This window comes from Physeter macrocephalus, chromosome 17 (genome assembly GCF_002837175.3).
Source record: "Physeter macrocephalus isolate SW-GA chromosome 17, ASM283717v5, whole genome shotgun sequence".
Lineage (NCBI taxonomy): Eukaryota > Metazoa > Chordata > Mammalia > Artiodactyla > Physeteridae > Physeter > Physeter macrocephalus.
Genome location: NC_041230.1, coordinates 34,989,328 through 35,015,049, shown reverse-complemented (window position 1 = coordinate 35,015,049; position 25,722 = coordinate 34,989,328).

Below are 25,722 nucleotides of genomic sequence, written 5' to 3'. Positions count from 1 at the left end.
TGGGAAGCAGCCGCCTGGCACAGGGAGATCAGCTAGGTGGTTTGTGACCACCTAGAGGGGTGGGATAGGGAGGGTGGGAGGGAGGGAGACGCAAGAGGGAAGAGATATGGGAACATATGTATATGTACAACTGATTCACTTTGTTGTAAAGCAGAAACTAACACACCATTGTAAAGCAATTATACCCCAATAAAGATGTTAAAAAAAAAAAAAGCATTCAATAAATGTTAGTGACAAAAAAAAGAAAAAAATCTTTGCTATGATGATTTTGTTTTTATAATTGTTATTCCCACTATATTTAAATTCCTTGATGCAGGAATAGTATCTGAATATTGATGATGATGGTGATGATGATGATAACAATATAGAAAGAAATTAAATGATTTATTGGGCATTAATATAACCTAGTCAATGACCTTTTCATTTTACAAAAAAATTTTTGCGTTTAATTCTTAACACAAATTTATGAATCACATCCAACTCTGTATTATGTCTTTGGTACTCATATAGGCTCTGACACAAGGATGATTACTAAGTGCCATTGCACTGAATTTATATATAAAGAAATAGAAAAAGTGGGGTAAAGAACAGGCCAAGGAGTAAGGAGTACCATAGACTGGGGTGCAGTGTTTTTTAATGGACAGTGGTATTAAAGTATGAAGACCTGAATTTGAACCTCAGTTTTGTGTCCTCTCTGGGCATTCATTTAATTATCTGAGTCTCTATTTTCTCTTTTAAAAATTGTGGATCATGATATCTGCCAAAGAGAATGGTTAAAAGGATGTGGAATTTAGTAAGGGCCCAGTTTCTTCTGTTATTAATATGCATTTTAACAATTGTAAATATCATGAAGAAAACAAAGAGGCATCCAGATCAAAGCTGGTTAATTACCTCCTTCCATGAATCGAATCCCAGATTCTACTGGGATTAAGTCAAATTTACTGCCCCTACTCCCCCCCAAAAAAAATTAATAAAAGGCTTTTATAGTTTCAAGTCTAGTTATTATACAACATTCTTAAATTCTCAGCCCATTTGCTCAAATCAATGATTTACACTTCACATTCAACATATTTGGAAGAAGACTATAACACTGAGTATAGTTAGCTAACACTCAGGGAGTTTACTGGAAATCCTCATCTTGAAACTCTCAGTGTCTTAGTCCAACTCGGAGGTACTAATTTTTATTTATTTTACATAGCCAAGATAGAAACTCATATGATTCTTTTGAGTAAATAGTTATGAGGGAGGAATACATATCCCAAAATGTGGCATGGTGGCTCCTTTACTAAACTTCTGAAGACAAAACTTAAGCAGGCTTATTTTGATAATTTAAATAATTGCAACTCTATTTCCTTAAAACTTTATTGTTTAATGGGGTACTTTTGATAAGTTTTAATAGCTCCAAGTTCTAAAAAGCATATTAAACTTGGTAACTAAGCACTGAATGATATATTTACAATCAACAAACCACCATAATGTATTTTAATTTGTTCCTGAGAGTATTGCTCTATGAGGTTCTATAGCCAATGATTATTTTTTCCATGAATTATTTTCCACAAAAATTTGAGGACATTTTCACAATACTCTATATTAATAGAGGAAAATCAATTCTGGTTAAAATGTCTTGAATAAGTCCCGTTAGCAAAAGATCTGTGTGTGACTGAAAAATTTTCTAATTCCAGTAATGATCAATTTGCTTCAAGTAAGTAAACTCTTGACATATTCAAGGAATATGCTTGGATTCTATACAAATATTCCAATTAACAAACACTACTCTAGCATGTTCTTTTTCACCATAAAATGATGTAAAAATTTATAAAAAATTAGTTACCCCTTATATTTGTAATTATATTATAAATAAAGTCACACACAAAGTTACTAAATTATACAGCGTAATACAATTTCTTACAACTCTAATTTTCTACTTAGCATAGTAGTGTCTCTTAAGGTCATGCAAGAATGGGGTAAATAATGCATTTAAACTGCTCGTAACTTGTACATATTAAGTACCTCATACATGTTATTAATTGTTCTTATCAGGAGCACCATTAATTCATTAATTCAAAAATATTTGTTGAGCATATACAATATGCAAAGCATTATTCCTGAAGCTAAAACCATGGCGGCCAATAAGTTAAGCAAGACACTTGCTCTGTGGAGTTTCCATTACCTTGGGAACAGAATCGTCTTAATAAATTAATAGTATAGTGTTAAATATAATCAATAAAACAAGGTGATGTGTTAGAGAAAAATGGAGAGGGTGTGTGATTAGGTTAATGTAGATTGGGTTGTCAGGGAAAGCCTGTCTGAAAAGTAACATTTGGGCAGCTATCTGAATACTATCAAGACTCCCTTCTGGAAAGATCTGGAGCCAGAACATTTCAGGAAGAGGAGAAAGCAAGAAAAAAGGTCCCAAGACAGGAATTAGGTTTCCTGTCTTCCAGAATCAATAAGAATGCCAGTGTGCCTTGAAAACTAACCAAGGAAAAGAATGACAAAAGATTTGGGAAGATGGACAGGGGCACCACCAAGTAGAGACTTGTAGGCTCTGAGGCATTGGTAGGTCATAAAATGTATAAAATGATGGAAAGCCATTGACGGTTTTTAAGAAGTGTCATAACACTCTCTGATTTCTACTAGTAAAAGATGGCACTGGCTGCTGTGGGGAGAAAATATGGGAGTGGGGTGGAGAGAAGAGTAAAAGGGAGACAAGTTGGAGGCTATTACACTTGCTTAGGTGTAAGGAAGGTTTGAAGTAGTAATGAATCAAAGTTGATTTCCAATTTTCTAGTGTGAGCAATTTCACACTAGAAATTACTATTATTTACTGAAATCGGGAAGACTAGCAACGAAACAAGTTTGAGAGATGGGAATAGAGGATTAAAGGTTTGCTTTTGGCCATGTCAATGATCAGGTGACAACAATATGATATCTAAAGGGAGATTTCAAATATATATTTGAATTAATAAATCTGCAGTTTAGCAAAGATGTTAAGGATGGAGATATAAATTTGGAGTCATCAGCATTGAGTTGGTATGTAAAGGCATGGGGGCTGATAGAATTAATAAAGATAATTCATTGTGATGATTAAAAAAAATCATGCACTATCTTGGAGGACATTTATATTACCTCTCACAGTCCCCACGCACAAAACCATTTTGCGAGGTAAATCCTAGGTTATCACTAGCTGGGTGTCACTAGCTGGCTATTGACTGTTGTCTACCATTCAATCAAATTCCCGTTTGTCTATAGCCTTTCAAATGACTTTAGATATCTGAGATTGCTTATGGATGCTTAAATTGGTAAATGCCTTATACTCCAAAGGATTTATTCCAGTTTCAAAGATTTTTCAATACCCAGTCAAAGTTTATTTTAACAACAACAAAATACCCTGAATCTTCAAAATATCAAATTTTTCATTAAAATAAGCTTTAAAATACCACATGCTCCTTAATTACTATGTGTGCTACATTATCACAATGAATTAGTAACATTCATTCAACACACACACACAAACAAAGATATGAGTAAAGATGGCTTTGATTTAGGACCTGGAGAGGATTCCCCCTTACATATCAGCCTTTTCTGTAGAATTTAGGAGAGCCTGTTTCATCTGGTTTGGGGAAGGTGATAATTAATAGAAGATACTTAATCCCATCCCCAGAGATTCTTATTCAGTATTTCTGACAGGAAACATTTAAAATAAGCGGTCAATGTGTTCTCCATAGTGGTGGTGCTTCCAGCATCACACTTTGATAATACTATCTTATTCTCACAGGAAGGTCACCGGACTGAACATTTTCTTATGATGTGTTTCCAAATAATAAGGTATTAAGACATTTTCTTCTACAGACAGGATCCTGGCCCTTACCGAATATAGTGGACCATGTGGAACGCTGTCCAGATTTCCTTTTAAGACAGAAGGACTTATTCCTCAGCTACTGGCACTGCTGTCAGCTGATAGCCCTCAGCTGTCAAGCATCTTGGAGATTTGCCTCAGATGAAGACAGTTGTCTTGTCAAGATCACATCCTCTTCCCAGGGGGCAGACTGCATCAAATGTCTTTTCTATGCAGGAGAATAAAAACCATTTCCCCATAGTTTAAGACAATATGGAAGGGAATCCTCATCAGTAACAGTCCTGCATGCAGATCTCCATCTCAGTACCTGTTTCTGGGAACCCGAATGAAGACGGAAGCTAACTGATAAATGGCCATTTTCCATATTTGGTGAAAACAGCTCATTGTCTCAAATATCAAACAGCAGAGAAAGTCAGAGAGTGAGTTCTAACTATTTCCTACAGAAAGCTGAGCATTCCACCAACACTCATTGGCAAGCCCAGTTCTAAGAATGAGAAAGAAATATCAGATCTCAAGAATTGCATACAGACCAGAATTGGATGAAAGCATGAGTCAGTTAATGCAGGGGACATTGAGAGGATTTGGCACTTCCTGAAGTAAAGTTTGTATTGGTCTCCTTCCTGCTACTTTATGCATTGATGGGCCTGTTAGATTGAAGAGCATGAGATCAGGCAGTCAAAAGTGGCTGCTGTAAAATTACACACTGTCCTTGATCTATAAGACTGTCAGAATAAAGGTAGGTAAGGTTTACTAGCTCTGAGAACAGATTAATATGAAGGATATGGCTGCATTATTTGAAAGAGCTCATGCCCACCTCTACCCTTCTGTTCTGAGGCTTGAAATTCCACTATTTGAAATGTAAGACAGGAAGAAGGGATAAAAGTCTAAAGCCATTAGAAGGTAACTGTACCATGAAGGGAACCTGTTCTTAGGCACAGTAGGGGATACCACAATAAAAGCTGTTCTCTGATCAACGTAAAGAGAGCTCCAAACCCCAGGATCCATCCAAATATTTGTGTTTTAAAAGGTTCCATCCACATCTGGCCTACCTTCTCCACACATTCTTGACTTATAATGAGGAATGGATACAATTCCCCTCTTTCAACTTCCCACTTTGCTGTCCAATAAGAAAAATATATAGCAAAGGGAGCCAAAGAACTACAATAGATTGTAGGAGCCAAATAATTACAATAGAACGTCTGAAGTAATAGCTATTGCAAAGGAGCAACAGAGAATGTTTGGTGAAAATTGATTCTTTTACCTGGGATAAATCAATAAAAACATCATGCAGGAATAGCTTTTGACCCAGGCTTTGACAGATATGTAATAATTGCTCAGAGCTATACCAAGATTTTTATTTGCTTTCTAGAGAAGATGCAATAAACCATTATTTCACTACAGTGTTTTAGTATGCCCAATATGCCAGGTATATTGTTTGCTGTTACGAATGCATTAGAAAACCAGTTTAATAAAATTCCTGTCCTTGTGGTACTTACAGCACAGTGGAAAGTAATACCAAGCTAATAACTGAGAATACTCAATAGTAATTAAAAACATAATATGCATGTGAACAATTTACTCAGTTTCAAAGGCTGGGTAGCATTAAAATGGGATGGGTTATTCCAGTTCCATTTGACATTCTATGATTGAAATAAATTTACTTGGATTCCCTGAGAACAGTGAGACAAATTTGTATTCAATGTTCTCAGAAGCAACAGAGTGCTGTCTCTTCTATGCTTTAGAATAGAAGGGTTCAAAGCAGAATTGGACGTGAGGTAGAAGATGGTCTGCAATGCAGTCTGACTGAGGGATTAAGTCATCATCATGGGGAGATCTGGACCTTGAATGTCCCTTCAGAGTTGTCCCATCTATATTAGGACTAGGCCTTAGAAGCCTATATTGACTAATCTAATCCCCAATATTGGATGGGGACTACTACCAAGCAAGGAATAAGACTTTGGGAAAGGCAATTGCATTTGGCTTTGGGAAATTCTGGAGAGGAACTCAGCTTTGAACTGTCAGCAGGTAGCACTCCCAGCAGCTGGAGAAATGAGTGTCTTAATTCAGAAGTGGGCATATGGGCAGCACACCACAGCCTCGCTATAATATCTAACACAACTGCTTTCTCAGTTACCAAAAGCAGTTTTTCTGATTGTGCTCAAGACCTTTCCATAAAATATGAGTTTGGAAGACGCATTTTCTTGCTATTGCATTTCCTGATCAGGAAAACATGGCAGTGTTATGGACTGAATAGTGTTTCCCCAAAATTCATATGTTAAAGCCCTAACTCCTAATGTAACTATATTTGGAGATTAAATGAGGGCAGAGGGTGGGGCTCTAATCAGATAGGACTGGTGTCCTTATAAGAAGAGGAAGAGACACCAGGGGTGCACATGCACAGAAAACAGGTCATGTAAGGACACTGTAAAAAGGTAGCCATATGCAAACCAAAAGAAGAGGCCTCAGGAGAAATCAAACCTGCCAACACCTTGATCTTGCACTTTCAGCCTCTAGAAAGGTGATAAAATAAATTTCTGTTGTTTAAGACACCCAGTCTGAGGTATTTTGTTATGCAAGCCCAAGCAGACTAAGACAGGAAGCAGGAGGGTGAGCTAGGTATTTTCATGTATCAGAAAGGTGAACATTCAATCATCAACTCAAGGCCTATAGTTCCAGATTTGGATTTCTGACCTGTATCTGGACAACCTAGGGATACAACAGTTTCTTCAGCTACATTCTAATTCATTTAAAATTTCCATGTAATGAAGATTTAAAAGATTTGATTCTAAAATTAAATGTCGTATTGTGGTTCATATAGTTAATATATCTGAATGAATGTTTATATGACTATATAACCAAAATATATACCTAGTCATTATTAAATATCATGAGTATATGTGTGTGCTAGTGTATGCTTGTAATATATAGATATATATGTATATATATATACATATACGTACACACAGATATGGTTTGTACATTACACCAGATTAAAATTAATGCTAATATTAATTTACTGTGCATTTTAAAAACATTCTGTGTTGACTAGTAATACAAATTTGAATGAAGAATAAAGTGCCTGTCCAGGTATCTGTGATCTACCTTAACAGAGAAGAACCATAACATTTCCCATAGTGGAGATGCTAGAAGCCACCTATTTGGTCTTTGTGTAACTAGTCTTGATAGCCTCAACTATGCTCTGCTCTGAAGCCAGATTATTCTTCCCAAATGCAAATCTATTGACATTACTTCCTTGCTTAAGTCTATTCCCACTGCCTTCAGCAGAATGACCAAGAATGGTGTACAAGGCCTTTCCTTAGCTATCTTGTGCCTGTGTCTCAAGCCCATTTTGCATATCTTTATAGCTCTATATGCTCCAGCCCTGCTGAAATACTTGTGGTTCTTATACAGACTCGTGTTACTTTCATGTGTCTGTGCACAGGTAGAGCTGCTCTCTCTTGCTTCCCATTGGTGAAATCTTACTCCGACCTACCCTCCCCAGGAATGGCCACCCAGCCATTGCACAACAGTTCTATTTTTAGAGGCCCTGACATTATACTAATGCTCACAGCACCCCACTGCCCTGCAATGATCCAGTTTCCTTGTCTCTTTCCTGGTGAGTCTGTGAAAACCATAGAAACAACGAGGAGACCTTTATCTCTATATCCTTAGGAATTTCCTCAAGAGTTTGCACCCAGTATGTTCACAATGCAGGTTCACTGATTTGAACTGAAAGATGAATAGACAAGTGATATATATTTTACCCATAATAAATCAAAGTTTTGCCATAAAATCATATTATTTTCAAAGTATAAATCTGAAATATAACTGAATTCAAAATGAGTATTTTTTTTTTATGATAAAGAAACTATGCCCTCTTTTTGTTCAGATGCTCACATTTAACACTACACTGTTTTAGTAAAGATTTAAGCAGTTACATGGTCACTAGGGGTCACTCTTACAATTTTTTTTCCTTAGAAAAATTTTATTTCAACTCTTTCCTCCGTGACATATATAAAGGTGCCAATGATGACACCTGATGGGTATCTGCTAAATAAATTACTTAAACTCTATGTTTACCTTTTTGGCTATTAAATATCTCCAGGATGGTTTCCCTGGATGTGTTTAAAAGAAGCTGTAAGGTAAATATAACTGGATAGTCGAAGCACATATTAATGAAAAACAAATACTATTTCATCAATTATGTTCTGATTGAAAAAATATTACCTTATTGTTAAGGTAATATTGTTACAGATTGTTACGGATTTTTAAAAAGGTTATGGTGAGCCTTGCAGATGATCCTCCCATGTATCCACTACTAAATTACCTGCAGAAATGCAGGCACAACCTTGGCTGTTCAAACCTCCAAGTGTCATCTCAGCAGGATTCTTAAGCACAAACAGGCTGAAAAGAAACCAACAGACATTTGCAAATGACAGGGGAGCAGCAAAAAGAGAAACAAATCTCTTTTTAACTGTTCTGTGATCACCTCTATTCTTGCACCCACTCTCTAACCTTCCAAGTAATTAGTGCGTGGCAATCAATCATAGCTCTTCAGGCAGGCACCAGCTAAGGTGTTTGATGTTTGATTTCACATCTTGCAGGAGCAAGACTTTCAGGAGTTAGGAAAAGAGGAAGGGCAGGAGGCTGGGCAGAATAGGTAGAGGGTTGTGGATGAGGCAAGTTACCCCTTCACGGGGCATCTGTAGTCAGATGACCAGGAGCCTGGGGCATGTTCTCAGAAGGAATAAGCTAGGTGAAGAAAGAAAATTTGTATTTCAAAAATAAATTGGAGGATTTAGGAAGACTGGGAATAATGACTATAGGCTTTAAAGCCAGACTACAAAATTGGAATCTCATTTTAGCTACTCAAAAGCAGTAGACCTTGAGAAAGTTGTAAGCTTCAATTTTCTCACTTGTATAATGTGAATATGATAAGGACAATATTTGTTTCTGTATCTAGATATATATACACATAAGTATCTATGTCTATAGCTATATCTATAGATATCTATCTAAAGATAAATATGTACACATATACACACATATATATGTATGTGCACATGAATATATACATACATGTACATGCACGTACACACACATCTCCAATTTTAAATGCCTGGCCAAAATTTGATGTTCAAAAAGGCTTCTTTCTCTATTATGCTAGCTGAGCAAAGTGTACCTCCTTAATAAAAAATCAGGAAATACTGACCTAATATACAACTGGGGGACAAGATAGGATATTTGAAATTGGATCTGCCCCAGAAAACTCAGGGTATTTAGTTGCCATAAGAATATGGCTAAACCTGATTTTCACTCATTCAATCTCTTTGAAAGGCATCATAAACCACTTGTTGATTTTTCTTAAAGGAGAAATAGTAAAAAACATGTACCAGTTGAAAATGAAGTCAGGCCATCCAATTTCAGTTACAAACTTGGGCATTGGGCCTTCCAGACCCTCTCAGTGGGCTCAGCTATACTGAATATAAAAATTAAAAAATAAAAACCAAAAACCCAAACCAAACAAACAAAAAACCACCCACAATTTAGAAGTCCCTTAACTCAAGGACAAGGGAAAATCTAAAGAGCAGTATTAAATAAGGCCACATAAGAGATGGTCATTGCAGGCCCTAATGCTAGACTCTGCTGACCCTGACTGCCTCATACTAGGGTTAACCTTATGTCCATTCATGTATGTCCCATAGCTTTAGCCTACAGAACCTAAGAAGAGGAGGGTAATGAAAGCCACAAAACACAGGCAGGGCTATTTGAAGAACTTTGTGGCCAGCGCTGAGAATAAAACTCCATGAGCAGCTTTAGAGAGACATGCAGGGAAATCTATTGATTCTACGTCTAAGGCATTTGCTTAAGAAGTGAAGAAAAAGAAAAAAAAGAAAGGAAACACTATTGCTGTTAATATTTAAGATTCCAAGAGATAAATATTCTATCTGGAAAGTTTATATCTATGTATCTTCCTAGAATCTCAAGGATTTTACACAAAGGATGCCGCCATTTTGGAGATGAGTATCACAGTGCTTCTGTGGGCAGGGAAGCATAGAGTATTGCTGTGCAGTTGGTACTTTGCAGGCACAAAGATCTGACATTGACTATATGACCGAACCTCTCTAAGAGAGCTTTCCTATTATCTAAAATGGGTAATAGCATCTACTTCTTACATGTTCGGTAAGAACAAACCAAAATGATAATGTACTTAAAGAGGTTAGCACAGTGCCTGACAGTTTATTTTTAGTTTATTTCACAAGGAGTTGCAGAGATTGATCTTTCTATTCTGTTTGTGATTTTAATAGCTGCCATTAGCACAGGACACAGGTTTGGTACCATGCCTCGCCTTATTTTCTTTTGTACTGTTTGAAAGTATTTGCACAGAGAGAATTGTAAACCAAAATGTCTCAGTCCACAGGGATGATACAAATATAGGACTGCCTTGTATTTCAGGAAAGCTGTTGTCCTCCAGAGACATAAAGATTGGCAAAATGACCTCAAAAATTCTTTACAGCCTGGAGGATCTAACTTCCCAGCCATTTGTGTTTCCTTATAGGATGTTCACTTATACTCTGCATAAGGCTCTCTTAGTTGAGTGGATAAAGTATGTCAGTAGTTGGTGCCAAAAAAATGGAGTGTCTTCCCAGCAAACAATAGCAAAAGCACAGAGTTTTGTTTTGTTTTTTTTCTAATTTTTACTCTTGAACTGGTGGAGAGGTAACCTTGTGAACAAACTAATTTGAATATTCATCATTTGGAGAGCATTTGAATTGACCAGAACTTCTCCCAAATATCTATCCCACTTGTTAGTCCTTGGTTTGTTCTTGCACAGAAATATCTTCACATGTGTCTGTATCTCTCCTATAAACCTTGGTTAAAATACAAAGTTCTCAAAAAGAAGACAAATATTAAATATTTTTGTGAAAACATCTTAATGGAGACCCTTATTCACTCTTTCATGTGTCAACTCATCACTTATGTGGGGCCGAATGTGAATATATGGTAACTCTCTTATTCTTTGCTCTCATCTAATTATTTCAATTTCTTTAACTATTACATTAATGATGTCATGTCTACCCCTCATCTCTCTGGTATCTCATTTATGGGCCGATGGTAGCTTGACATTGTCCTTCATAAAACCAAATCCTATGGAATGAACCAACTATTGCTGATACATTCTTTCTGGGAGATAATACAGTTAGACAATTACTCTCTGTAATCTGAATATTCTGGGGCTATTATTAATTGAATAACACCAAACATCTCATTAAGCCAGTGATCACCTCAAATGCCAGCTGCTGTTCCCAGATACCAAAACAGGTCATCTCACTGCTCTCTCTATTCATGGTCAGATTTGGAGAAGTGGGCCTCATATATGCCCCATCATACCCTGCCCTGAAATCTTATATCTGAAATTCCCTTTGCTCTTGCAAAGTCTTCAATAATTTTCTTCTCTGGGACTTTCAGACATTTTGAACATTCACTTGAGTAATCGGGAACTGTAATTGTGGATCATTTAGGCAGGACTAAATGTATCCATAAAAGCAGGAGAAACTTACCCTTCTTTTATACTTAAAATGAGAAAAAAAAAGTTCAATGAGTATCTAGATTCTGGGGAAGCAAAGATGAGTTAGTAAGAGTCCTTGCTTTATAAGAGGTCACAGACTGGAGAAAGAGAGAAAGGTAAGTAAAAGCATAATCACTGTGGAAAGTATGAGCACAATTCTATGGGAAACAGAGAGGAATAAATGATTAATAGACTCAGGGAGGAGAAGAAAATTTCAGCGAGAGACGGTGTTTGAGCTCTCTTATAAGGATGATTTTGCTAGTCAAAGAAGACAGAGAAGTCCTTCCATGTAGAGAACTAGGTTGTAAATAGAGAGAAGAGAATCTTGTAATGGAGTATTCAGATAATGATAGACTTTAGTTAAGCTGGATTCAGAAGGAAGGGGAGAAGCAGGAGATAATCTGTCACCAACATGTATTTTAAGAAGGCCTTGTATAATGAACCATAAGGTGAGAATTTAGTCCTTTGAGCACTGGGGAGTCATGCAAGATTCTTCTTAAATAGAGGATATCGTGATTTGATTTGTGATTAGAAGTTAAACTCTGCAGGTAAGCTGGACAACAGATTTCAAGCGGAGGGAAACTGAAGGTTGAAAGATCCTTAGGAGGCTGGTACCATAGTCCAGACTAACACTGTTGAAAGTCCTGTCAGATCAATGTTGGTAAAATGTATCACCCAGATATAAAGGACCAAAGCACATTAGCAATAATAAAAGCTTTGCCAGCACAGCTGTTTGACTCCTAAATAAAACAAATGCTTGAAGCTCTTAGAAATTGTAAGGGAATTAATTTCAGTTCCCCAATGGTAAAGGGAACAGGCCTCACACACATTTTCTACTGAGTGTTTTACTGGATGAACAAAGCAGAAAGCCTGAGTACATATCGTTAATGAAATGTATAAATATTCTACCCATTCAGAAGAAATCTGTACAGTAAATCCAGGGAAGGAGGAAAATAGCTTTGAGAATAAACATTAAATGAAAGAAAAGTCATATCACATCCAGAAAGAAATAAAAACATGTAAACCTCTGTGTATTCTAACCAAGAAATAACCGTCAGGGAGCGAAAGTTTAGAAACATAAGTCTTGTTGTTTTTGAGGATGCTAAGGCAATTCAAACCACTTTACCTTTTTCAAAGTGTGTCCCCACCCAGTGTCTCACTTAATCCACACATCACCTGGAACAGGCTGCTGCTATTGTCCACATTTGATCAGGCAAGAAAAATTTAGGTTCTAAGAGGTTGAATAACTGATTTAATACTCAAGCCTCTTTGTGGCACAGCAAAGATTCAAACTGAGGCTTCTCTTAGGCTGAACCACAGAATTTGCCATTTTTTAGGTTGAAATGTTTAAATATTGGCAACTTCGTATGGTTCAACCTAATAGATCCCAAGTACAGTGCTCTAAAATTTTCCATCAACAACATGTAATTTTATATTGGTTCCATGGTTGCAAAAGCAAATTAATTCAAAATGTCAAGTGAAATGTCAAGCAAAATGGTTCTGTATCTCAGTTCATCTGGGCTCCAAACTGTCCCTTGTATGTCACTGAAATGGATACTAAACTAACAGAAGAGCTGTTTGAACACCATCCCTTCTCTTATTTTCCGAAGCATCACCATAAATATCCTTTTACTCATAGATTGCTTTCTTTAGAATATTATACATCATAAGATAATGTATTAAAGATATATTATATATAATATATAATTATACGTATCACATAAATATTACTACAGACCCAAACATGAACACAATTATTATTTTTGTTCCAGCTTAGAACTGGAACAAAAGATCCTTTTAATTAAAATGTGGCATTTCAGGAACTATATTTTTGCCTCCAGGTTTCTGGAAAGAAAGATGTTTAGTAATGCAACTGTAAAGATGAGTCTGTGCCCTGATAATCATGATAGCTGGTAGAAAAAATGATGTAAGGTCCCTTGCCAGGAGGATCCAATCAAGAACTCTTTGAATCATGTACTTTTGGTTACAAGGTGAAGGCCACAGATTTTTCAAGGACCTTTGCTTCATTATTTGCTTCTAATTGAAAGAATGTGTCTGCAGTGAGTACAAAGAATTCTCATTATCTGAACTTCCATCTCAGCCCTTAAGGACGTTTGTCCCACTACTGACCTTTCGCTGGTTTGTTTCATCAGCACACTTTCCAGTGGCTGCATATGGTGACCAAAGCTATCCACGAGGGCATAGAGTCTTTGCAGAAGACTTAAATATACCTACCCAAGTACCTACCAGGCATTTGCTCTTATAATCTCAACTAGAAGCAACTGGCAAACCTTCCCATCTTGGGACAACTCCAAACATCTAGAGGCATATATATATTTTAATGTTGAATGGAAATATGTTTCTAATGACTGATATCTCTGTTAGTGACCAGAAATCACAAATAAATTTTTCTCTCCCTCTTCCACATGGCACCAGATGTCCTGCATTGGTATTACCCCCTCCAGCCTAAAATCCTTCTCCATTCTTTCATCTGCTCCTTTATGTAATATAATGTGGAATTCCCTCAAAAATCTGATTATTTCTCTCTGGCATCCCATGTGACTTCTAAATGTAGTACTCAAAAGTACCTCTCTCCCCACCTAAAGTGAAAACCACACTATGTCACTCTCCTGCATAAAAGCTGAAGAGATTTTATGTCACCTTCAGGATAAAAGCTAAGCTCTTGACTCTGTCACAAAACTGCCCATGGTATGATCTCAGCCAGCCTCTCTGACTCACTCAAGTCATGCCATGCTATTGCAACCCTGCAGACAAACCTTGTTTTCTTTCCTCTCTAGGCCTCTGCCCAGGCTGTGCTCTTCTTTTCATAAGGAGAAGCCCTATGAGACTCAGCTCAAGATTTTACCTCCTCAAACAATTTTGACTGAGGATGAGTTAGGTACTGTTCCAGTGTGTTTCAGCAGAGCTGTGCCTCTCTCCACACTCAGCAATTATCCTACAGTCATGCATTTGTTTCCCTCCCAAAAATGCACAGCTGGACCATGACTTCTTTGAGGGCAGGCACAGTGGCTTCATCTCATGTTCTTTTCTTTGTGTATCATTCCTGACAGAGTAAATGCCTAAGCCAAATAAACAACTTAAATTAACACATCCTTAGCAGTTGAGGACTGACAAGGGATACACAGATAAACCAGACTTTAATGGACTGCAGACTATGTAAAAACTTAGATCTTAACATGGTTCCCTTGCTAATTGGTAATCACAGTCTATTGGCCCAGCTCACCTATCAGGTTGGATATGGGGACCTCTCTAGCAAGGAATCCCCTAAATCATCCAAAAGGTCAGTTTTTATAGCAGGGTTTAAGGACATGAGCTCTGGTGCTAACACACCTGATTCTACTGCATAGTGGCTGTGTGACCTTATACAAAACACCTAAATTCTTTGACCTTCAGTTTTCCTATTTGTTTTAATAGGGATTGCAATAGATTCAACTTCACAGTGAGCATACCAAGGCCCAGAAAAGCTTAAGCAACAGGGGCTCAAAGAGTTAAGTGGCAGAAGAATTAAGATCTGGATATCTTGACTTATAGATTCGTTTTCATTTTAGCATGATGCCTCTTATTTGGGAGCCAGATTTGAAGGACCTTGGATACTTAGGTAAGGGACTGACACATTCTCTAACCATGTGAGGTATGACTCAGTACAGACAACACACCAGCTCTCTGTAGGGGGCTCAGCCCAGGTGTTTAAGATAGTTAATGAGTTAATTAAAAACTCTATGGGGATTCTTGTTTGTTAGTGCATTTTTTCTGAAAGCACACAGAGTCTGCCAGATCTATCAGTCTCTAGATCCCAACATGAGAATCTGCAGATTATGAGGTCGAGAACTCCCCTAAGGTCAGAAGGATATTTCTTCCAGCTTCATGCTACATGCTACTACACAGGGAGATACGGCATCAACAAAACCAGAAGGAAACCCTGCGTTCTTGCCTCAGTGATTTCTGACTGACTTGCTTTCTGTATTGTAAGCCTGTGGTCTCCATGATGTTCTGGAAAGTAATGAGTCACAGACAGGACAAGGAGGCTTATGAAAGAGGGCATATGGTTTATCTGTAAGCCCAGGTAGCACTCCATTCACCTGCAGGGCAGCATAAGCTTTGAAACTGCAGTTTGTGGGCAAACAGTAATTTAATATACAAGCAAAAACCAATTATTTTATTAAGCACAAGACATTTCACTTTGGTCTGATTGAGGTAATTTGGCATTTATTTATTGAAAATAAATTGAAATTCTATTTTGTTATATTATTACAAAAAGTGCTGTTCTTCATTGAGGCAATCTGCCATTGATTTTCTATATTTTCTACATATGCAACTCAAGATTTGAAAATTAAAATCATATTTACCTTACACAGAATTCACATATCTAATAATAGCTAATGCAACTGGCTCTTACCATATTACAGATACAGTTCTATATGTTACTTCAATTGTTACAGCAAATTTCATGAGAGACCATGACCATCATCATCTCCGTTTTCAGATAAACAAATTAAGCAAGAGAAGCAGAGTAAGTTGTCTATGGTAAAACAACTAAAAATTTCTCTTAAGCTTATGTTGGCTTTCACATAATTGTCTTGATGTCATTATGAAATATGAACTATTTCTTTATTATTTGTATTTCAGATAGATATGGTCAATAGAATTGGAATGGTTTTCTTAAGCTATCTGAGATGACAAACAACCTGGGGATGAAATAATCACTGTTCCAGCTCAAATGAAGTCAGGCAGGAGGAGTTCCCTATTATTCACGTGGGAGAGTCAGCCTTTTCATTCTATGCAGGTGCTCCACAGACTGGATAAGGCCCATCCACATTGGGGAGCACAATTCATTTTACTCAGTCTATGGGTTTAAATGTTACCCTCATCAGGAACACCCTCAAAGACACACCCAGAATGATGCTTGACCGAATAGCTAGGCAACCCATGGATCAGTCAAGATGGAACATAAAATTAATTATCAAAGCTTCCTACTCTGCTACATACTAAGAGTGATTGGATAAATCATTTAAACTGCTTAACAATCAACAAAATGTTCATGAGAAACCATCCTACATGGGGTTATTTTGAGGATTAATTATGCTACTATCTATGAAGTGTTTTTTGTGTGTGTGTGTGTGGTACGCACGCCTCTCACTGTTGTGGCCTCTCCCGTTGCGGAGCACAGGCTCCGGACGCACAGGCTCAGTGGCCACGGCTCACAGGCCCAGCCGCTCCGCAGCACGTGGGATCTTCCCGGACCGGGGCACGAACCCATGTCCCCTGCATCGGCAGGCGGATTCTCAACCCCTGCGCCACCAGGGAAGCCCTGAAGTGTCTTTTACTGTATGAATTATATCTGTTTTTATTCTGCAGGCTTTCATATCAATGCTCCCTCATTTATGAACCATTTTTGCCACTTCTACATATCATGAAAGACAATAAATATAAAGTAATTAAGAATGATATAAGAAGACTTACAGTCTGGGTAGATCGCTCTATAAGAGAGTCTCGTTTCTTGTGTTTACCTACTCTAGAGACTGTGAGAATGACTGAAATATTGTCACACACACACACAAATGAATACAGGAAATTTACTGATAGAAATAGGTGATATACAGACCTACTAGAGCATGGACTTGAGGATATGGGGAGGGGGAAGTGTAAGCTGTGACAAAGTGAGAGAGTGGCAGGGACATATACACACTACCAAATGTAAATTAGATATCTAGTGGGAAGCCGCCGCATAGCACAGGGAGATCACCTCTGTGCTTTGTTACCACCTAGAGGGGTGGGATAGGGAGGGTGGGAGGGAGGGTGATGCAAGAGGGAAGAGATATGGGAACCTATGTATATGTATAACTGATTCACTTTGTTGTAAAGGAGAAACTAACACACTATTGTAAAACAGTTATACTCAAATAAAGATGTTAAAAAAAAAAAGAAATAGGTGTTATAGTTTAGGCTTTCCATGAAATAATGTATAACACTTTTATATCAGTCTAACATTTTGTCAGACTTACATTTTGTTTCCAGACAAAAGAGAAATATATTGAATCATAACTTCTAACTATCTACACTGTCAATTTGTTTCATCTATATGTTGTATCCATGCCATATCTTGTCCACACTTACACTTGATTTAGGAAACTATGTTAGTTATCTGTTGCTATTTAACAGATTGCTACATGCTTTGTAACTTCAACTACCACGCATTTATTAGCTCATAGTTACCATGGGTCAGGAATCTGAGCACTGTTTCCTCTATACGGCTACAATGAAGGTGTAGTCAAGAGCTGGATCTTCACCTGAGAGCTAAACTGGGGATGGATTCACTTCCAAGCTCATTTACGTTGTTGTCAGAATTATTCTCCTTATGAGTGGAGGAATGAGGTACTTGGGTCTTTGCTGGTTTGTTCTTGTGGGTCACTGAGATCTCGAAGGCCTCCTGTAGTTCCCTGCTACATGTTTTCTAGAGACCGCTCACGATATGGCAGTTTACTTCTTCAGTACCATCAAGAGAGTGGGAGAAACTAGTGTACGCCTGAGTAAAAGATTGAGTCTTATATAATGTAATGTAATCAGGGGTGATATCTCATAACCTTTGCCATATAATGTGACATAATCAAGGGAGTGACATTCCATCACCTTTGCCATATTCTATGGGTTTGGAACAAGTCACAAGTCCTGCTCACACTCAAGGGGAAGGGGTTATACAATCCCTTCTGGTGTGAATACCAAAAGGGCAGCATAACTGGGGGTCATCTTAAGTTTTGCCCGTGACAGAGATAAAGAAGAAATATAAGGAGCTATTAGAAAAACGTGAGATGGGCTTTTTAAAAAATACACTATTTGTTAAGAGATGTAATTTCCTGGAAGTAATTTATCAGCTTCTTCAAGGTACTTATTTCTCTTTGTAAAAGGTTGGAGAAGGCTCTATTTTCCTTGGTGACATAAGTATAATTTTTAAATACCACTTCAAAATATAATGTATATATACATACATATATACATATACTCAGTTTTGGCTAACCTTAAAACATTTATTTAACTATTTGGGAAATTCTTAAAGACACTCAATTTTCCCAATGCCTTAGTGCACTTTGGCACAGATTCTGAGTCCAAGCACTACATATTTATTTCAAGGAAAATCCAACTTCCCTATAGGAAAAGAAAGCACTCATTCCTTCTTTCAAACAACCTCAGCAACACTTTCTAAAAATTTTAGTGTTTTTAGATGCAGCTGACAAATATTTCCACCCTAAAATGCTGTTGTTTTTGAGGGATGATGTTCACCCAATGATAAAAGCAATAATTTGATTTTGGGGGAGGGATAATAGGTATAAATTTTTACTCCCTTCTTTGTATTTTTATGAGTGGTTTTAATTTTCTAAAATGAGCTTTTTATTCGAAATTATGAGAAAGCAATTATCTTCAAATAATTACATTGTGAGATACAAGACAGTTAAAAGAAGGGAAAACATGTTCACAACTCACACAACTGTAAAAGAAGAGAAATATTTAGTACTGCTGAGAAGTTTGCATGTTGACTCTAAGGTAGGCAATATTCATATGGATTTACAACCATACTGACAAGTCCATGTCTAGTACAATTTTTGAGGTTCCCTGGTTGCTAGGTCAGTAATGCTCACAGATCAGTGCACCTGAGTCATAAACCACATGTGAAATAATACAGAGTTAGAAGAAATAGACTGTACAAATAACAGTTTAAAATGAAAATAATAAAACTTAACTTGAAAATACTGAGCAGTTCAAAGTATATTTCTCAACTTCTTTCCCAGAAATCCTGGACGCTTATGTTCACAAACACCTGGAAACCCTAAACCAGAATGTGATCACATAGTCACAGTCTCCCAGCACTGACATTTCCAGAACCCTATTTATTTTCCCTCTCCTTAAATGACTTTAACTTGTTGTTATCACCTGAAATATAAGTGGGACACATTCAGAAACAAGCAATACATTTTGTATATGGAATACTCTGAACAATCTAGTTACTCACTGGAAAAGATCGCTTAGGGAAAAGTTGAACTGGACAATCAAGAAATGTAATGAAGACCATCATAAATTGTGGATGTCGCCTGTATACAAATGTGATAAAATCACAGCTGGAGGAGCTAGATGTCCTGTGTTGACATTGGATTTGGATTACAAAGTCATCAGGGCCAAGTGTCTGGTCCCTCATAGGACATTTCTGTAACTACCAAGGTTGAAAAACAAACACAGAGGCACACACACACACACACACACACACATACGAAGAGTTTAAGGCAACTCCACTGGAGACATATGAATGGTATAGATACTACTTTCCTACATTCCTACTTGGTCTACCTTTATTAGCCATAAGGAAGCATTAAACAATGTTATACTTCATTTGGAATAACTGGGGAATTAATTATTATATAAAAGTATACTGTAGGTAGCTGAAACATCCAAAATTAAGGTTTAAGGTTGTTTGAAACCAATCATTTTGGCAGTAAATTACTTTGAAAAATTTGTGCCCTCCCTGCCTTAGTACACATAGAATTGTAAATTTAAGTTAAAAAAAAAACAACCCTTAAATACTGCAACCTTTTAAATGGATATCAATTGTAGAGTGGCCAGTCACTTGGTCTATAAATAAATGACCCCTAATTACATTACTAATTTGTAGAATTAATTTTTAAAATTATATCCTTACTGTTAGTTGGACAACTTTCACTTCTTTCTCATTAATATCAGAGTGTCTTTTATCCATCTTCTAATTTAATGTTTCTAATACTCCTTTGGTAGGAAAACCAGCCAACTGACTTTGGGTATAGAATGAGAGAAAATAAAATAAAATAAGGTCTAGAAAGTACATGTAATGTGCAAACTTAATAAACTTTAATTTATGTATGTCTTAGCATTGGTATTAAACACCTATTTTTTTCATCTCTATAATTTTCTGATAAGTGAGTACTGACTACATGAAAAGTTGTCATATATATCTTTTTAAAGAATGTAACAGCTTTATGAGACATAAAGCACGTACTACAGAATTCACACACTACAATTCAGGGGGGACCTTCAAGACGGTGGAGGAGTAAGACGTGGAGATCACCTTCCTCCCCACAAATACATCAAAAATACATCTATGTGTGGAACAACTCCTACAGAACATCTACTGAACGCTGGCAGAAGACCTCAGACTTCCCAAACGGCAAGAAACTCCCCACGTACCTGGGTAGGGCAAAAGAAAAAAGAAAAACCACAGACAAAAGAATAGGGGCGGGAAAGAACCTGCCTCTCTTGGAGGGAGCTGTGAATGAGGAAAAGTTTCCACACATTAGGAAGCCCCTTCATTGGCGGAGATGGGAGGCGGGTAGGGGGGAAGCTTCAGAGCCACGGAGGAGAGGGCAGCAACCGGGGTGCAGAGGGCAAAGCACAGAGATTCCCACAGAGAGGATTGGTGCTGACCGGCACTCACCAGCCTGAGAGGCTTGTCTGCTCACCCGCTGGGGTGGGTGGGGGCTGGGAGCTGAGGCTCGGGCTTTGGTCGGATCCCAGGGAGAGGACTGGGGTTGGCTGCGTGAACACAGCCTGAAGGGGGCTAGTGTGCCACAGCTAGCTGGGAGGGAATCCAGAAAAACTCTGGACCTGCCTAAGAAGCAAGAAACCATTGTTTCGGGGTGCACGAGGACCTCAGACTTCCCAAACGGCAAGAAACTCCCCACGTACCTGGGTAGGGCAAAAGAAAAAAGAAAAACCACAGACAAAAGAATAGGGGCGGGAAAGAACCTGCCTCTCTTGGAGGGAGCTGTGAATGAGGAAAAGTTTCCACACATTAGGAAGCCCCTTCATTGGCGGAGATGGGAGGCGGGTAGGGGGGAAGCTTCAGAGCCACGGAGGAGAGGGCAGCAACCGGGGTGCAGAGGGCAAAGCACAGAGATTCCCACAGAGAGGATTGGTGCTGACCGGCACTCACCAGCCTGAGAGGCTTGTCTGCTCACCCGCTGGGGTGGGTGGGGGCTGGGAGCTGAGGCTCGGGCGTTGGTCGGATCCCAGGGAGAGGACTGGGGTTGGCTGCGTGAACACAGCCTGAAGGGGGCTAGTGTGCCACAGCTAGCTGGGAGGGAATCCAGAAAAACTCTGGACCTGCCTAAGAAGCAAGAAACCATTGTTTCGGGGTGCACGAGGAGAGGTGATTCAGAGCACCACCTAAACGAGCTCCAGAGACAGGCATGAGACGCGGCTATCTGAGCATACATCAGAGACAAGCATGAGATGCTAAGGCTGCTGTTGCAGCCACCAAGAAGCCTGTGTGCAAGCACAGGTCACTCTCCACACCTCCCCTCCTGGGAGCCTGTGCAGCCCGCCAATGCCAGGGTCCCATGAACCAGAGACAACTTACCCAGGAGAACACACAGAGCACCTCAGGCTGGTGCAACGTCACGCCGGCCTCTGCCACCGCAGGCTTGCCTCGCACTCTGTACCTCTCCCTCCCCCAGGCCTGAGTGAGCCAGAACCCCCTAATCAGCTGCTACTTTAACCCTGTCCTGTCTGGGCAGGAACAGATGCCCTCAGGCGACCTACACGCAGAGGCGGGGCCAAATCCAAAGCTGAACCCCAGGAGCTGTGCGAACAAAGAAGAGAAAGGGAAATCTCTCCCAGCAGCCTCTGGATCAGCGGATTAAATCTCCACAATCAACTTGATGTACCCTGCATCTGTGGAATACCTGAATAGACAACGAATCATCCCAAAATTGAGGCGGTGGACTTTGGGAGCAACTGTAGACTTGGGGTTTGCTTTCTGCATCTAATTTGTTTCTAGTTTTATGTTTATCTTAGTTTAGTATTTAGAGCTTATTATCATTGGTATATTTGTTTATTGATTTAGTTGCTCTCTTCCTTTTATAAATATATATATATATATATATATTTCTCCTTTTTCTCTTTTAGTGATTGTGTATGTGTATGCTTCTTTGTGTAATTTTGTCTGTATAGTTTTGCTTTTACCATTTGTCCTAGGTTTCTGTCTGTCCGTTTTTTGGGGTTTTTTTTTACTATAGTTTTTAGCGCTTGTTATCATTGGTGGATTTGTTTTTTGGTTAGGTTTCATTCTTTCTCTGTTTTTTAAATTACTCTTTAATTTAAAAAATTTTTAATAATATTTTAAAATTTACTTTAATAACTTCATTACCCTTCCTCCTTCCCTCCCTCTTCCTTCCTTCCATCCTTCCTTCCTTCCTTCCTCCCTCCTTCCCTCCCTCCCTCTCTCTTTCTTTCTTTCATTTCCTCCGTTTTTTTCTGAGCCGTGTGGCTCACAGGCTCTTGGCGCTCCAGCTGGGTGTCAGATCTGAGCCTCTCAGGTGGGAGACCCGAGTTCAGGACATTGGACCACTAGAGACCTCCTAGCCCCATGTAATATCAAACAGCGAGAGTTCTCCCAGAGACCTCCGTCTCAATGTTAAGACCCAGCTCCACTCTATGACCAGAAAGTTCCAGTGCTGGACACCCCATGCGAAACAACTAGCAAGACAGGAACACAACCACACCCTTTAGCAGAGAGGCTGCCTAAAATCATAGTAAGTTCACAAACACCCCAAACCACACCACCAGATGCGGTCCTGCTGACCAGAAAGACACGATCCAGCCTCATCCACCAGAACACAGGCACCAGTCCCCTCCACCAGGAAGCCTACACAACACACTGAACCAACTTTACCCATTGGGGGCAGACACCAAAAACAACGGGAACTACGAACCTGCAGCCTGCGAAAGGGAGACCCCAAAAACAGGAAGTTAAGCAAAATGAAAAGACAGAGAAACACACAGAAGATGAAGGAGCAAGGTAAAAACCCACCAGACCAAACAAATGAAGAGGAAATAGGCAGTCTACCTGAAAAAGAATTCAGAGTAATGATAGTAAAGATGATCCAAAATCTTGGAAATAGAATAGAGAAAATACAAGAAATGTTTAACAAGGACCAAGAAGAACTAAAGAGCAATCCAACAATGATGAACAACACAATAAATGAAATTTAAAATTCTCTGGAAGGAATCAATAGCAGAATAACTGAGGCAGAAGAACGGATAACATTAATCAAACTATCAAAAAATTAAATACAGGGCTTCCCTGGTGGCGCGGTGGTTGGGGGTCCGCCTGCCAGTGCGGGGGACGTGGGTTCGTGCCCTGGTCCGGGGGGATCCCGCGTGCAGCGGAGCAGCTGGGACTGTGGGCCATGGCCGCTGGGAATGCGCATCCGGAGCCTGTGCTCCACGGCGGGAAGGGCCGCAGCAGTGAGAGGCCTGCGTATGGCAAAAAAAAAAAAAAAAAAAAAAAAAAAAAAAAAAAAATTAAATACAAAGAAAAAGTATTAAAAGCAGCAAGGGAAAAGCAACAAATAACATACAAGGAAATCTGAATAAGGTTAACAGCTGAAGTTTCAACAGAAACTCTGCAAGCCAAAAGGGAGTGGCAGGACATATTTAAAGTGATGAAAGGGAAAAACCTACAACCAAGATTACTCTACCCAGCTCTCATTCAGATTTGAATAAGAAATTAAAACCTTTACAGACAAGCAAAAGCTAAGAGAATTCAGCACCACCAAACGAGCTTTACAACAAATGCTAAAGGAACTTCTCTAGGCAGGAAACACAAGAGAAGGAAAAGACTTCCAAAAACAAACCCAAAACAATGAAGGAAATGATAATAGGAACATACATATCGATAATTACCTTAAATGTAAATGGATTAAATGCTCCTACCAAAAGATATAGACTAGCTGAATGGATTCAAAAACAAGTATCCATATATATGCTGTCTACAAGAGACTCACTGCAGACCTAGGGACACATACAGACTGAAAATGAAGGGATGGAAAAAGATATTCCATGCAAATGGAAATAAGAAAAAAAGATGGAGCAGCAATTCTCACATCAGACAAAACAGACTTTAAAATAAAGACTATTACAAGATACAAAAAATGACACTACATAATGATCAAGGGATCAATCCAAGAAGAAGATATAACAATTGTAAATATTTATGCACCCAACATAGGAGCACCTCAGTACATAAGGCAAATGCTAACAGCCATAAAAGGAGAAAATGACAGTAACACAATCATAGTAGGGGACTTTAACACCCCACTTTCACCAATGGACAGATCACCCAAAATGAAAATAAACAGGGAAACACAAGCTTTAATGACACATTAAACAATGGACTTAAATGATATTTATAGGACATTCCATCCAAAAACAACAGAATACACTTTCTTCTCAAGTGCTCATGGAACATTCTCCAGTATAGATCATATCTTGGGTCACAAATCAAGGCTTGGTAAATTTAAGAAAATTGAAATCGTATCAAGTATCTTTTCTGACCACAATGCTATGAGACTAGATATCATTTACAGGAAAAAAATCTGTAAAAACTGCAAACACATGGAAGCTAAACTATACACTACTAAATAACTAAGAGATTGCTGAAGAAATCAAAGAGGACATCAAAAAATACCTGTAAACAAATGACAATGAAAACACAATGACCCAACACCTATGGAATGTACCAAAAGCAGTTCTAAGAGGGAAGTTTATAGCAATAAAATCCTACCTCAACAAACAAGAAACATCTCAAATAAAAAACCTAACTTTACACTTAATGCAATTAGAGAAAGAAGGAAGAAAAAAAAAAAACAAAATTAGCAGAAGGAAAGGAGTCATAAAGATCAAATCAGAAATAAATGAAAAATAAATGAAGGAAACAATAACAAATATCAATAAAACTAAAAGCTCATTCTTTGAGAAGATAAACAAAATTGATAAGCCATTAGCCAGACTCAGCAAGAAAAAAAGGGAAAAGTCTCAAATCAATAGAATTAGAAATGAAAAAGGAGAACAACTGACACTGCAAAATTACAAAGGATCATGAGAGATTACTACAAGCAACTATATGCCAATAAATTGGACAACCTGGAAGAAATAGATAAATTCTTAGAAAAGTACAACCTTCCAAGACTGAATGAGGAAGAAATAGAAAATATTTTTCTAGACCAATCACAAGCACTGAAATTGAAACTGTGATTAAAAATCTTCCAACAAACAGAAGCCCAGGATCAGATGGCTTCACAGGCGAATTCTATCAAACATTTAGAGAAGAGCTAACACCTATCCTTCTCAAACTCTTCCAAAATATAGCAGAAGGAGGAACACTCCCAAACTCATTCTATGAGGCCACCATCACCCTGATACCAAAACCAGGCAAAGATGTCACAAAAAAAGAAAACTACAGGCCAATATCACT